This window comes from Micropterus salmoides, unplaced genomic scaffold, assembly GCF_014851395.1.
Source record: "Micropterus salmoides isolate LMB-PRFRI ecotype aquatic unplaced genomic scaffold, ASM1485139v1 Ms_hic_scaffold_10, whole genome shotgun sequence".
In the NCBI taxonomy this organism is placed as follows: Eukaryota; Metazoa; Chordata; class Actinopteri; order Centrarchiformes; family Centrarchidae; genus Micropterus; species Micropterus salmoides.
The window spans coordinates 11,439,007-11,451,564 of NW_024040041.1; the positions used below are offsets into that span (position 1 = coordinate 11,439,007).

The 12,558-nt window shown below is 38.9% G+C and overlaps 1 protein-coding gene across 1 annotated transcript in view; it reads right to left on the bottom strand.

Annotated features, from left to right (window-relative positions):
- prkcbb (protein kinase C, beta b) overlaps nucleotides 1–12,558 on the bottom strand; it is a 116,502-nt gene that overhangs the window by 4,388 nt on the left and 99,556 nt on the right. The gene's annotated exons all lie outside the window — the stretch shown is intronic.

The following is a 12,558-nucleotide window of genomic DNA, read 5'->3' on the forward strand; positions in this document are numbered from 1 at the left end:
GATATGGGAGTGGTATTTTCTCATCTAACTCTGCAAGAAATTTCCCAAAACGTTCAACCATTCAATTAAAACAGCTGGCTTTTAAAGCATCATTTTGAGCTACTTAGATTCTTTAGCTGATTAAAGAGTTTTTAAAAAAAGCAAATGCAATGACACTGAAGATCTTGCTGCATCGTATGTGCAGAAAAGCGTACCTTCAAAATCCATCACACCCCCAGTAAATTTCAGCAAATTCGTAATAAACATAGTAAATTAATATAAAAGGAACCCTCAGAAGTAATTCTAGTCTAGTTATTTAAGTTATTTAATTTCATACAAAGGGAATCATTGTAAACATCTGTTAATTCTTTTGTTTTTATCTCAAAACACGGTTAGTGTTGATGCCATTGTTTCTTAAAACGAATACCATCTGACCATGCAGGAAGCTGCACCCAGCATTTATGCATAAAATATATGCTATATAGAGTGAATTTGAAGTCCTTCATTCAGAAAACTTTTATGTTACATCCCTTTATTTCTGATCTGAACGTCCAGCCCCTCCAGCTAGGTCTCACCAGCCAATGTCATTTTTAACACTATAACGTCAGGGCCATGGGTCATAGAAATCAGGATATTTTTATCCTGATTTCAACAATGAGTCTCTCCTTGTCCATTGTGACAGGTACAATACAGCAGACGTTCTACTCCTGACAAGAAAATGCTGGATGTGCTAAGCAATGAAGTGAATCTACAAAATTCAGCTTTTCAGGAGTTTCAACAACAACAAAAAAAATAGGACAGTGGTGTATTCTGTCTGCCTGCTTTGCTGCTGCTGGTTGATGGGTTTACATAGCAAATGAGAGGAACAAACACAGCACCATCCTCTTGTCCTGTCTTTGCAGTGATGGTCCATTTTGCTTATGCTATTAGTAGCCAGATCTCAAACTTGGTGTAATAATGATTTGCTAATGTTAAGATGCTTCAAGTAGCACCTGTATGAAAATGAAGAGATAAAAGAGATACAGGGATATGATAAAACAGATAGCCAGACCTCTTGTACTTTGTTCCAAGAGAGGGAATAAAGTATCAAAATACCCAAACTAGAAGACCTCAAAACAGAGGACCACAAGAAAATAAGACATATTAAATATATTTAAGGATATAGTGGGTGTGTAAGCAAACGGAGTGCAGAGGGATGAGAGTCAGATGCTAAGTGGCATGAATCAAGACCGGAAAAGAGAGCAAAGACTGAGTACAGGAAACAGCAACTGTGACTTTGTGTAGGAGGTGAGGGAAATCTGCATATGTGTGTGTTTGTTTGTGCGGTAGTGGATGGTTTCTCTGGGGCAGGGTATTGTTAATGCACTGCTTGGCTCAGTTGGTGTATGGATGGAGGAAAGAAAAGAGTGAGCTGGGTGTTAAAGATGGAGCAGTGTACGTTAGTGTGGGGGGAAGGGCAATTTAGATGCAGTAAAAGAGAGCGGCTGCCATTTGATAAACTGACATTGACACACTCACATGGTTGGAGATTTAATACGTATTGGACCTACCCATGCTATATGCAGACATGTTCTCTAATGCTCTGGGTATAAGAGAGTTAACCACACCCTCGACCTTGTTTTGGTATATGGTATTGAAATTGAACATTTAATATTGTTCCCACAGAATTCCTCTTTATCCGACCACTGTTTGATAACTTTTGAGTTTGTTTTGCTAGTAGTAAATAAAGGCCAGCAAAGCGCGTGCATGTGAACGTGCAAACGCATCGTGGACGTAACAGTCGTGCACGTGAATACATTTTTGATTAATAAAAAAATGTATTAATAAAACATTTATTAATTAAAAATTATATAAAAAATTATTTAAAAAAATTATTTAAAATTATATAAAAAATGAATTCATAAAAAACAATTTATAATAAAAAAATTTTTTATAAATAAATTAAAAAAAAAAAAAAGAAGAAAGATTGGGGTCATAGCAAGGTTGAACAACAAAGACATGGGGGTGTGTATTAGGGCATGTCCGGCCTCATCCTCTATTAGTGGGGGTGGGGGTCGATCACCAAAAGGTGAAGACGGGTGTGAAAAGAGGAGTTTGTGTATACGGGATGTCTGGTGTTATCTTCTAAAAGCGGATGTTTGGGAGTGGCTTTAGCAATGGTTGTGTGTATATATATAGCGGGCTAGTTTTTTGACTTACATCTGACCACGAGAGCGTGGAACAGTGTGACGAAACGATTTTTGGGACAAATCCGTATCGGAAAGAGCTATTTTCGTGCAGAACAACAGCGCCATCTTTGCAGCATCACAATCATGGACGTCGCAGGTGATCAATTAGGAGTAATGACTCCAAAACGACGTATAATTATAGATCCTGTTGCAATGAGTATGGCTCCCAGAAAGAAGACGCCCCCAACAACATTGGCTGATTTTCTGGACTGAAAGGCTTGGGCGCCTCAGTTTGAATGGGCGGTGGAAGATTTTAGAATGTCGGGATTCTTGTTTGAGCACGGAACAGTTCATCTTTATACAAGAGAGCTTGATGAAATTTTTTTTGTGAAAGCACACCGCACATTAGTTTTTCAGCCAAAGACTGGAATTACTTCAGAAACAAAGTCTGTAAAGATATGAGTGTTTCAAAAGGAGTCTATACCACACAATGGTGCGGGTCTGTGCCAGGAGAGCTCTATCGTGTAGAAACAGACCCAGTCTACGACCCAGAATCCTACATATTTTTTAGATTGTGCAAGGACGATTCTATCATTCAAAAGGCAAGGATGGGAACCCCAGAGCAACAAAAAGGCTACCCCATCACGTCTAAAGAGTGGGAGATGTGGTTTAGCACCGGCTTTGTGGTCCAGTGGGGAGAATGGGATAGAACCCTTGAAATCTTCTCACACATTGATAAATTATTCAGATGGTATAAACCTTATGTTAGCTATGTAGGGATCAAAAGAAAACTTTTTGGTCCTGAGGACAAGCAAGATGAACAACAAACAACACCGCAGACAACCTCAAAGACCTCCACGACGGGGCTGACGGTGACATTGTTCTAATTAAAATGTTTTGTGCAGGTACGAGGACATGTGCAGCGGGTGAGGGTCTATCGAGCAGCCCTAAATATTTTCCAGTACTACGGGACGATGATAACTCATGGGTGGATGACTATGGCAAAGAACTGGGGAAAAGAAATTTAACATTTCTCGTTCCTGAAGGGAAAAAGCAGAAGAGGACAAGAGCAGGGCCAAGCCGTTTAAGGGTTCATGTTTGGACACTCTGGACAAAGACACATCTCCTAACACTACTGCTAGGGGTATTATACAGGTAACAGGTAAATAGTGTAATTATTTATACGATACACTGAAACACTCAACAAAAAGCTATACAAACATGTGTGTATTGTGCATATACAGACGAATGGTGCAGAAAACAACCTCACACATGCATTGACACACTGCCCTTCTTTTATATTAATTTTATATTAAGGACATAAGAGAGAAATTACGCAGAAGCTTTTTAACAAAAATTTCACTGATGCTCAAAAGTATGAACTACGCGGTCTTGGGTTGGTGCCAACGTGTGAATGCAGTATTCGAGACATTGCAGCAGCTGCTCTACAGATTTGGCTGAGGAACCCTTTTCTCATTGCTTCGCTTAAACGGGTAGTTAGAGTGGAGGACAGTGTGAGCACAGTAGTTAAGGAATCTCTGGACATCTGGAAGGGAGAACAACACTAAAAACAATGGGGAATGTGTCTAGTCTACTAAACCATGTCAAAAAGAGATACATCGTGTATAAGATGAGAGCACTGTTGTGTGAAGCTGTTAACAATGCGATGTGTGACACAGATAGGACACTATGTTGTTCTACATTTGACAAACAGACAGAATGTGTTAGACGAATGACCTCTGGATGGCGTACCATGGTGCAAATGACAGCGGATAAATATGCAGATGTGAAATCTACTCTACTCGATATAGCAAATGTTTTTCCTGTGAACGATAATGATTTTCATATGGGGCATGTGTTTTGTTTTTGTACTTTTAGCATTGATTTGTGTGTTTTAATGCTAACCAGAAAACAAGATTTCGATGTTGCTGATGTGATGTATTGCTTAACTGAATCTTTGGTTTGTAAAAACATAGGTGCTAGTACTGATTTTCTGAAAAGTGTATACTTGTAATCATTGCCGACGGATATGTTGCGTATGTCGCTGGAAATAAAATACTTGAACACAGACATTGAAGAGTCAGTCTTTGTAACAAAGATCATGGAGGAGGTGATGAGGAATATATACTATGCGACTGAAAATGCAGGGGGTTACGGAGGAAATTAAAAAAGGCCATATTTGACACTACAGGGGTTCGGTACGCAGATTCAGACGTAGAAAAATAGCTCATGAAGCAAGATGCCTATACTCTACACAAGACGGCTCCAGTGCATTTTAAGAGAAACAAGGTTTTAGTGAATTCAATAGAAGAGTACATATATCTGGTCAAACAACCATATGATCACAAATGCTTATGACAAACCACACTATCTGAGGCTCTGCAAAACACACATTGATAGTATCGAGATTTCTCTCAAGACAGATCAGAATCAACATATCCCTTTTACGTACGCAAAGTGATAATAAAGCTACACTTTCGACCCGTAAAATATCGGTATTAGACAAGGAGCAAACATGTACCATATATATGTTCACAATGCGGACAAGTACGTTGCATATTATACAGCCCAAGCGGGTGGTGATCTACCAGGATACAGCGGGCTTGGTGTTCAGTATGGTGCAAACGATCTCTTGGGAAAAGAGGGAGTTCCCCACCAAAGAGGCGTAGCCGAACAACAAATAAGACGACCCATACTAAGACGCAAGTCGACAAAACGTAAGAACGCTCATTAAAAACGGTAGCGTTAGATTAGAGGCTCGTTTTAGAAATCCGCTTCAATGCACATTAAATGCGGTTATTTATGCCACATATGATTCTATAATAGAGATATCATCAAGAAGACAGGTTCTCATTGACTTTTTCTAACTTTAACAAACGATGTATGAATACGATAGAACTGTCAAAAGTACTTGATAAGGTAGTAAAGCAAGGCGTCTTTCTTGGAGTATTTGCTAGTGACCAACTTCCTGTCCTGAAAACAGTTATTAAAAAGAGACCCGCCATGTTGGTGGTAAACACAGACCCCTCCCACCTGGGTCGCTATCTATATTGACAAGCAGGGTGTGGGATCATTCTTTGACAGTTTTGGGAACTCTCCGGTATACTCACATTTTCCTGAATCCTTTTCTGTCTTTCTCAACAGTAATTGTAAGTCCATGCAACATTCTGTTAGACAAGTGCAAGACGTGGATTCTGTAGTGTGCGGTCAGCATTGTGTGTTTTTTCTTTACCATATGGATAGAGGGTTATCTTATGACAATGTAATGACTAAATATAGTAATAAACGGTCATGCAATGATTTTATGGTGTGCAAATTTGTGAAAAAAATACGACCCTCGGTTGTATGTGGTCAAAATAATTATGCAGAATGTAACCAGTGTGTCCAAATATCAAATGTGTATAATAATATTAGAAGTTGTGTGCCATTCATCATCAAAATGATTTATAGATTGAAACGTGTACGACAATGTTTTTTGTTATTATGGTGATATAAATAAAAACACTTTGAAATGATAAAGTTATGTCTCTATGTATTTATTTAAAACCGATAACGATATACAATGAAAAAGTTATCCAATCACTCAATAGCATTTTAGGAGATACAAATGAACTTGTTTCATTGTTTGCTAATCGATGTCCTCTGGTAACAAGAGGTGTAGAAGGCGGTCCAGTAATAAGAGGAGAAGATTCTCCAAAAGTCTTTCTCTTAATCTCGTCAATTTTTCTTTTGACCTGTTCATTTGGTACAACTGATAAAGGTATATTCAATATAGCCAACGATTGCAGATTTTCATCCCAACCTGTAGGTCTCTGGCTGTCAGACACGTTGTGAGAAGCAGTTACTCCTCTTATCAAATCATACACATGAGACCCTTTAATAACATTACCATTAAACACAAACTCCCCATGTTCAGTCCATGCAGATATTGTGTGTGTGTATTGTGTGTGTGTATGTTTTTTGAGGAGGAAATTTTATCCAAAATATGCTGAGCTTTATTCCTTTTTTTTTTTTGGCATGTTTTTAAAAACAGTCCCTTCCTGCGTGATTCTTCTGCTCTGAAGAGTGTAAATCCTCAGCGACCGGCATTGACAAAGTTAGTGTGTTCTGGTCTTTTTCTCCTTGTTTTACCATGGTGAGAAATCTCTGCAATGCTATGGAATATTTTTTTGCCTTTTCATGAAGATCTTCAGTCTTTTGATCCAGAATGTCTTTTATAGTACGATCCAGGTCATTTTCAACAGTTTCTCGAATAGACTCGTGTGCCAGAGGTCTTCTTAAAAGATCAAGCTGTTGTTTAGGTACCAGAAACATTTTTTGTGCATACTCCACAGTCATCTAAGTTTGTCTTGAACCAATAAGACTCGTTATAAAAGGCACAGCGATACTCAGGAGGGGGAGAAGAAAACTGTCCTCGAAACAATCCATAAAAAAATTACTCTTCCCAGGAAACATTTGTCTATCCATTAGCATGACTTGGTATTTATCTCTGGGATTTTTAAACAAAACAAGATAACTGGTATTCAAATTAATAGTACGGCTAACTTTGCCTTGAAAAAACAAATTCTGAACTAGGTATAAACAACTTAAATTTCTATGATGCACATATTTTGTAAACACATTTTGGACCTCAATGTTATTGCTAGCATCACTCATTAAATCATCAATAATCAACAAATTTTTTTTATCTAAAGGCAACAATGTATCATCACATAAAGAAGATGGCAATCCTTCAACGAAATTCACATTTCTAATTTTCAATAACTGGTCATACAATGGTTGCCAACACGAAAAAATATATACAACATTTTCAATCTGTTTTGATGAGCTTATCTGCATTTTCAATCAACATTTTCACAAAATGTCACTACGCAGGAGGAATACCCCGTTCTTGCAGATCGGTTTTAAAGGTAGGAGAGCCACGGAACCTCTTTTCCTATGGCGCAAAAGCGCACGCGTTTGAAATATTTGTTACTGAGAGTTTTAAAACAAGAACGACAAATAAACACTCGCGCACGCATTTGCAAACATCATGTGAGAGACATCTGTTTTGTGTTCTCACGCATAAATCCGTCCCTCTCACTAACTATAGGCTACCGTTTGCTCCTCGTAAGATAAAAAACGGATTTACCCCGTGTCTGATATTACGTTGATCAGACGGATGTTAGGTTTTCTACATTCAAGATTCGCTCTTTCAGCGCAGGCCGATAGACGCCTGCTTTCAACAGGTTGATGGGCGCATTACTCTCTCCCTCCATGAGAAACTTCGCAGAAATCATACACAACACATTAAGGATGGATCACTAGAAAACATGTCTATATGATGTGGGGGACGTATCCTATTCTTGCACCCGTCAAAGCTATAATATCAACCCCGTAATTATATGCATATCGATTGACTTCACTTCTCCTCGAGAGCCTTATGTTTCGGTCTACTCGTGCATAGTTACTTTAAAACAAGAACGATAAATAATCACACATGCGTTTGTAAACATCTTGTGAGAGCCATCTGTTTTGTGTTATATGACAGTATAACCACTGAGTTAAATCTCTTGTGTAGCTCCTCTGTCAGAGTTTGCATCCTTTTCTTCAGTCAGTATGTATTCATATTAATTCCACTGACCATTTATAGACAGTTGTAAGCGTTTGAAGGGATCGGATATGGCGCTTCCTCACATAGACCACATTTCAAGTTGATTGTGATTTATAAAGGGAACAAGCTTACAAGGGTGCATATGCACAGTTTTATAAGTCTGAATATTTTTTATGGCGTAAGCCATTTTGTCTTTTGGACGTACACTTTTAGCGAGGTTTCTGGGGACGTTTTTATTATTGAGACCCCTGTTCTGCATCATCCACAGGTCTTTACAGCCCCCTGCTGCCATACAGGTGGAGTTTAAAACAAGAACGAAAAATAACACTAGTCTATTTCATTGTTGTTTACAAGTCACGGGCTATTTCTTTTAACTCGTCGCCATCGTTGTTAAGTGAGTGGATTGTTTGTGTAACCTAAATACTTACTTACTCTTATGGCTGATTCTAATTGGTTCGTGGGAGCGCGCACACCTGGCCTTTATTTACTACTATTGCTGAACTACATGCCATTGGGAAAACATTTCTATACAAGATGTCTGTCTGATAGTGCTGTAGCTAAATTTAAGGATGCGATTCCATCAGCTCTAAATTCATTATCAAGTCACAAAGTAATGGAGGACTCCTATGCTAATTTCAATCCCTCCCAAATCGGTTATCTTGTTGATAGTGCTGCAGGCTTGCTGCAAATGACACTCGACTCTGTAGCCCCTCTAAAAAAGAAAATAATAAAACAAAGATGGTTAGCTCCATGGTATAATACTGAAACTCGCAAAATAAAGCAAATATCGCGGAAACCTGAGAGAAATTGGTGTTCCACCAAACTGGAAAACTCGTTTAATTTGGCATGATAGTCTTAAAACTTATAGGAAGACCCTCTGTAATGCCAGAGCAGCGTACTACTCATCATTAATAGAGGAAAATAGGAACAACCCCAGGTTTCTTTTCAGCACTGTAGCCAGGCTGACAATAGAGCTGAGAGTCACAGCTCTATAGAGCCAAGTATTCCCATAGCTCTCAGTAGTTATGACTTCTTGAGCTTCTTTAATGATAAAATTCTAACTATTAGAAACAAAATTCACCAAGATCTGCCCTCAACTGGCACCAACTTATCTCTAAACTCAGGAACCTTAGAAGCAGCTGTAGAACCAGATATATGTTTGTACTGTTTTGCTTCCCTCAATCTTTACCAACTAACTTCAATAATTTCTTCATCTAAACCATCAACCTGCCTCTTAGACCCCATCCCGACTAGGCTGCTTAAAGAAGTTTTACCCTTAGTCAGCACTTCTATACTAGATATGATCAATCTATCTTTATCAACAGGCTATGTACCACAGTACTTTAAAGTAGCTGTAATTAAACCTCTTCTGAAAAAGCCCAAACTTGATCCGGATGTTTTAGCCAACTATAGACCTATATCTAACCTTCCATTTCTCTCTAAGATCCTGGAGAAATCAGTTGCTAAACAGCTGTGTGACTTTCTACAGAGCAATAGTTTATTTGAGGATTTTCAGTCAGGATTTAGAGCTCATCATAGCACAGAGACAGCACTGGTGAAAATTACTAACGACCTCCTCATTGCATCAGACAAAGGACTTGTCTCTGTACTGGTTTTATTAGATCTTAGTGCTACATTTGATACCATTGACCATCAGATCCTATTGCAGAGACTGGAACATTTCATTGGCATTAAAGGAACCATTCTAAGCTGGTTTAAGTCCTATTTATCAGATCAATTTCAGTTTGTATATGTTAACGATGAGTCCTCCATGCACGCCAAAGTTAGTCATGGAGTTCCTCAAGGATCTGTCCTCGGACCAATCCTCTTCACTTTATATATGCTTCTTTTAGGCAATATTATCAGGAAATATTCCATAAACTTTCATTGTTATGCAGATGATACTCACTTATATCTATCGATCAAGCCAGATGAAACTCATCAGTTAGCTAAACTTCAAATATGCCTTCAGGATGTTAAAACCTGGATGACCTGTAATTTTCTAATATTAAACTCAGCCCAAGCGCCTTCGTGACCCATTTTCTAAAGAAATAATTTCCGTTGATGGCATCACCCTGGCCTACGGCACCACTGTGAGGAATCTTGGAGTTATCTTTGATCAGGACATGTCGTTTTGGTCTCACATTAAGCAAATTTTAAGGACCGCCTTTTTATACCAACGTAATATTGTGAAAATCAGGAATATCCTGTCTAAAATTGATGGAGAAAAACTAGTCCATGCATTTGTTACTTCTAGGCTGGATTACTGCAATTCCTTATTATCAGGCTGCTCGAAAAAGTCCGTTAAGACTCTTCAGCTGATCCAGAATGTTGCAGCACGTGTTCTGACAAGAACCAGGAAAAGAGATCATATTTCTCCTGTTTTAGCTTCTTTGCATTGGCTTCCAGTAAAATCCAGAATAGAATTTAAAATCATTCTTCTTACCTACAAAGCTCTTAATGGTCAGGCACCATCTTATCTTAAAGAGCTCACAGTACCTTACTACCCCACCAGAGCACTGTGCTCCCAGAATGCAGGGTTACTTGTAGTTCCTAGAGTCTCCAAAAGTAGACTAGGAGCCAGAGGGTTCAGCTATCAAGCTCCTCTCCTGTGGAACCAGGTTCCAGTTTGGGTTCAGGAGGCAGACACCATCTCCACATTTAAGAGTAGGCTTAAGACTTTCCTCTTTGATAAAGCTTATAGTTAGGGCTGGCTCAGGTGAGTCCTGAACCATCCCTTAGTTATGCTGCTATAGGCCTAGACTGCCGGGGGACTTCCCATGATGCACTGAGGTCCTCTCTCCTCTACTTTCTCTCCCTCTGTATGCAACCTCATCCCATTATTGCATGTTACTAACTCAACTTCTCCCCTTTCCGGTAGTCTTGTGCTTTCTCGTCCCTCTCCTCTCTCCTCCTATCACTTCCTCTCTCTCTCTCTCTCTCTCTCTCTCCCTCTCTCTCTCCTTCACCCCAACCGGTCGAGGCAGATGGCCGCCCACCCTGAGCCATGGTTCTGCTCGAGGTTTCTGCCTCTTAAAAGGAAGTTTTTCCTTGCCTCTGTCGCCTAGTGCTTGCTCTTGGTGGGAATTGTTGGGCTTCTGTATATAACATCACAGAGTACGGTCTAGACCTGCTCTTTTATGAAAAGCGCTGTGAGATAACTGTAGTTGTGATTTGGTGTTATATAAATAACACTTAATTTATAATAAATTGAATAGGAGGTAACACCAAAGGAAATGTGATATAGGGCGTCATGTCACTGTATGTCATATATGGCCTGTAGGAAGAGTGTGATGAAAGGCATAGACTCTGTGTGTGTGTGTGTGTGTGTTATCAAGTGATTTTGCCTATAACTCAAGGAGCAGGATTATTCAGGGGCATCCATAAACTTCATATGCAGGGACACACACCCTCACATACTATCCTGGTTAGATTACACCTGTCATTTAATTTAGTTTTTGTGCATAGGAAGTAATGGATTAATAGTAATTTTGTGAACATTATTCTCAATGTGGCCATTTTCAATTTTTGTCACATTCAGCATTAGAAATTCTACTCAGAAGAGCAAATACAGCCCAGCTTGTTCACTAAGATGCATCCCAAAACAGGTACCAAAACAAATATACCCAGAGAATGCTACATTAGAATCACATTTATGTAATAATCATGGTCTGCCCTCTTATGTGCACTGCTCAGCTAACAGGTTTTTAATCTATGCACTCTATTTCTATCTCTCCAGCACAGTGCAAGCAGTACATTATGCCTCATTGGAAAAACTGGCAGGCCTTTAAAGCCCATGAGGTCTTAATGCTGTGTTGATGTCAAAATGGCGTTGAGATTACATGTTTCCAACTTGCAGATAGCGTTCAGGTCAACATATAAGTGATAATTAGGGATGGGAAAAGTCTGACTTGTCTAAACGCTCTTGTATAGCTAATTTGGCATTGCTTAAAACCACGCAAACACGGATATCTTACGTCAGCCAAAGTCTGTTGTTGAATATAATTAAACCCAAATTGAATGGATATTGTGTTATACTGCACTCTTGAGTTGTCTGTTGATGTGGGAGCTCGCAAGTTGTTAAAATGGTAATCTTTGTCATCTTTTCCATCATCCCTTATGGCATAACACAACATTAGGCTTTACTCTCTCTGCTCACGCCCTAGCTATCCCTCTTCATTAAACATTTTTTAAAGTAAATAAATCAATATTTATTTTAATTGTTTTGGAAAAAAAGATTAATGAAAACATCCTGGTGGATGGAGGACTGTGTCTGAGCTGCAGCGTGATAAGGGGCTCATTTTTGTTCAAACTTTGTACTACTGGAAGCATATTCTGAGCTGAGCTTGCTTTAATAGGACCATTTTCACTGGAAACTCGGGTGACCCGAGACAAAACACATTCTTCGTGTTTGCACCGTTAAACGTGGGAAAAATGATTGTCAGCAGATTATGTCCTTAAAAATTAAAGCTGGACAAAAGTCAGTGAAAATAATTTATAATCATTCTCACCATGTAGGCCTATTATTGGTGTCATCTCACTCATATAGTAATTAATAACACACTTGGTTTGTTGGTCCTTCTGCTATGGCCTTGACCAAAGTCATGATAGTAACAGATAAGATCAGTAAGAATCTACCTCTTAGTAAGATAGTAGCTAAAATACTAGATAGATAGATAGATAGATAGATAGAAATCATAAGGTAAAGTGGGATAAAGAGAGCAGCTGAGGGAGAGAGAAAGAAATGGATAGAATAAAAGCTGGCCACATAAATAATCACATCACAAAGCAAGCAGCGGTCACAGAGAAAACCACACA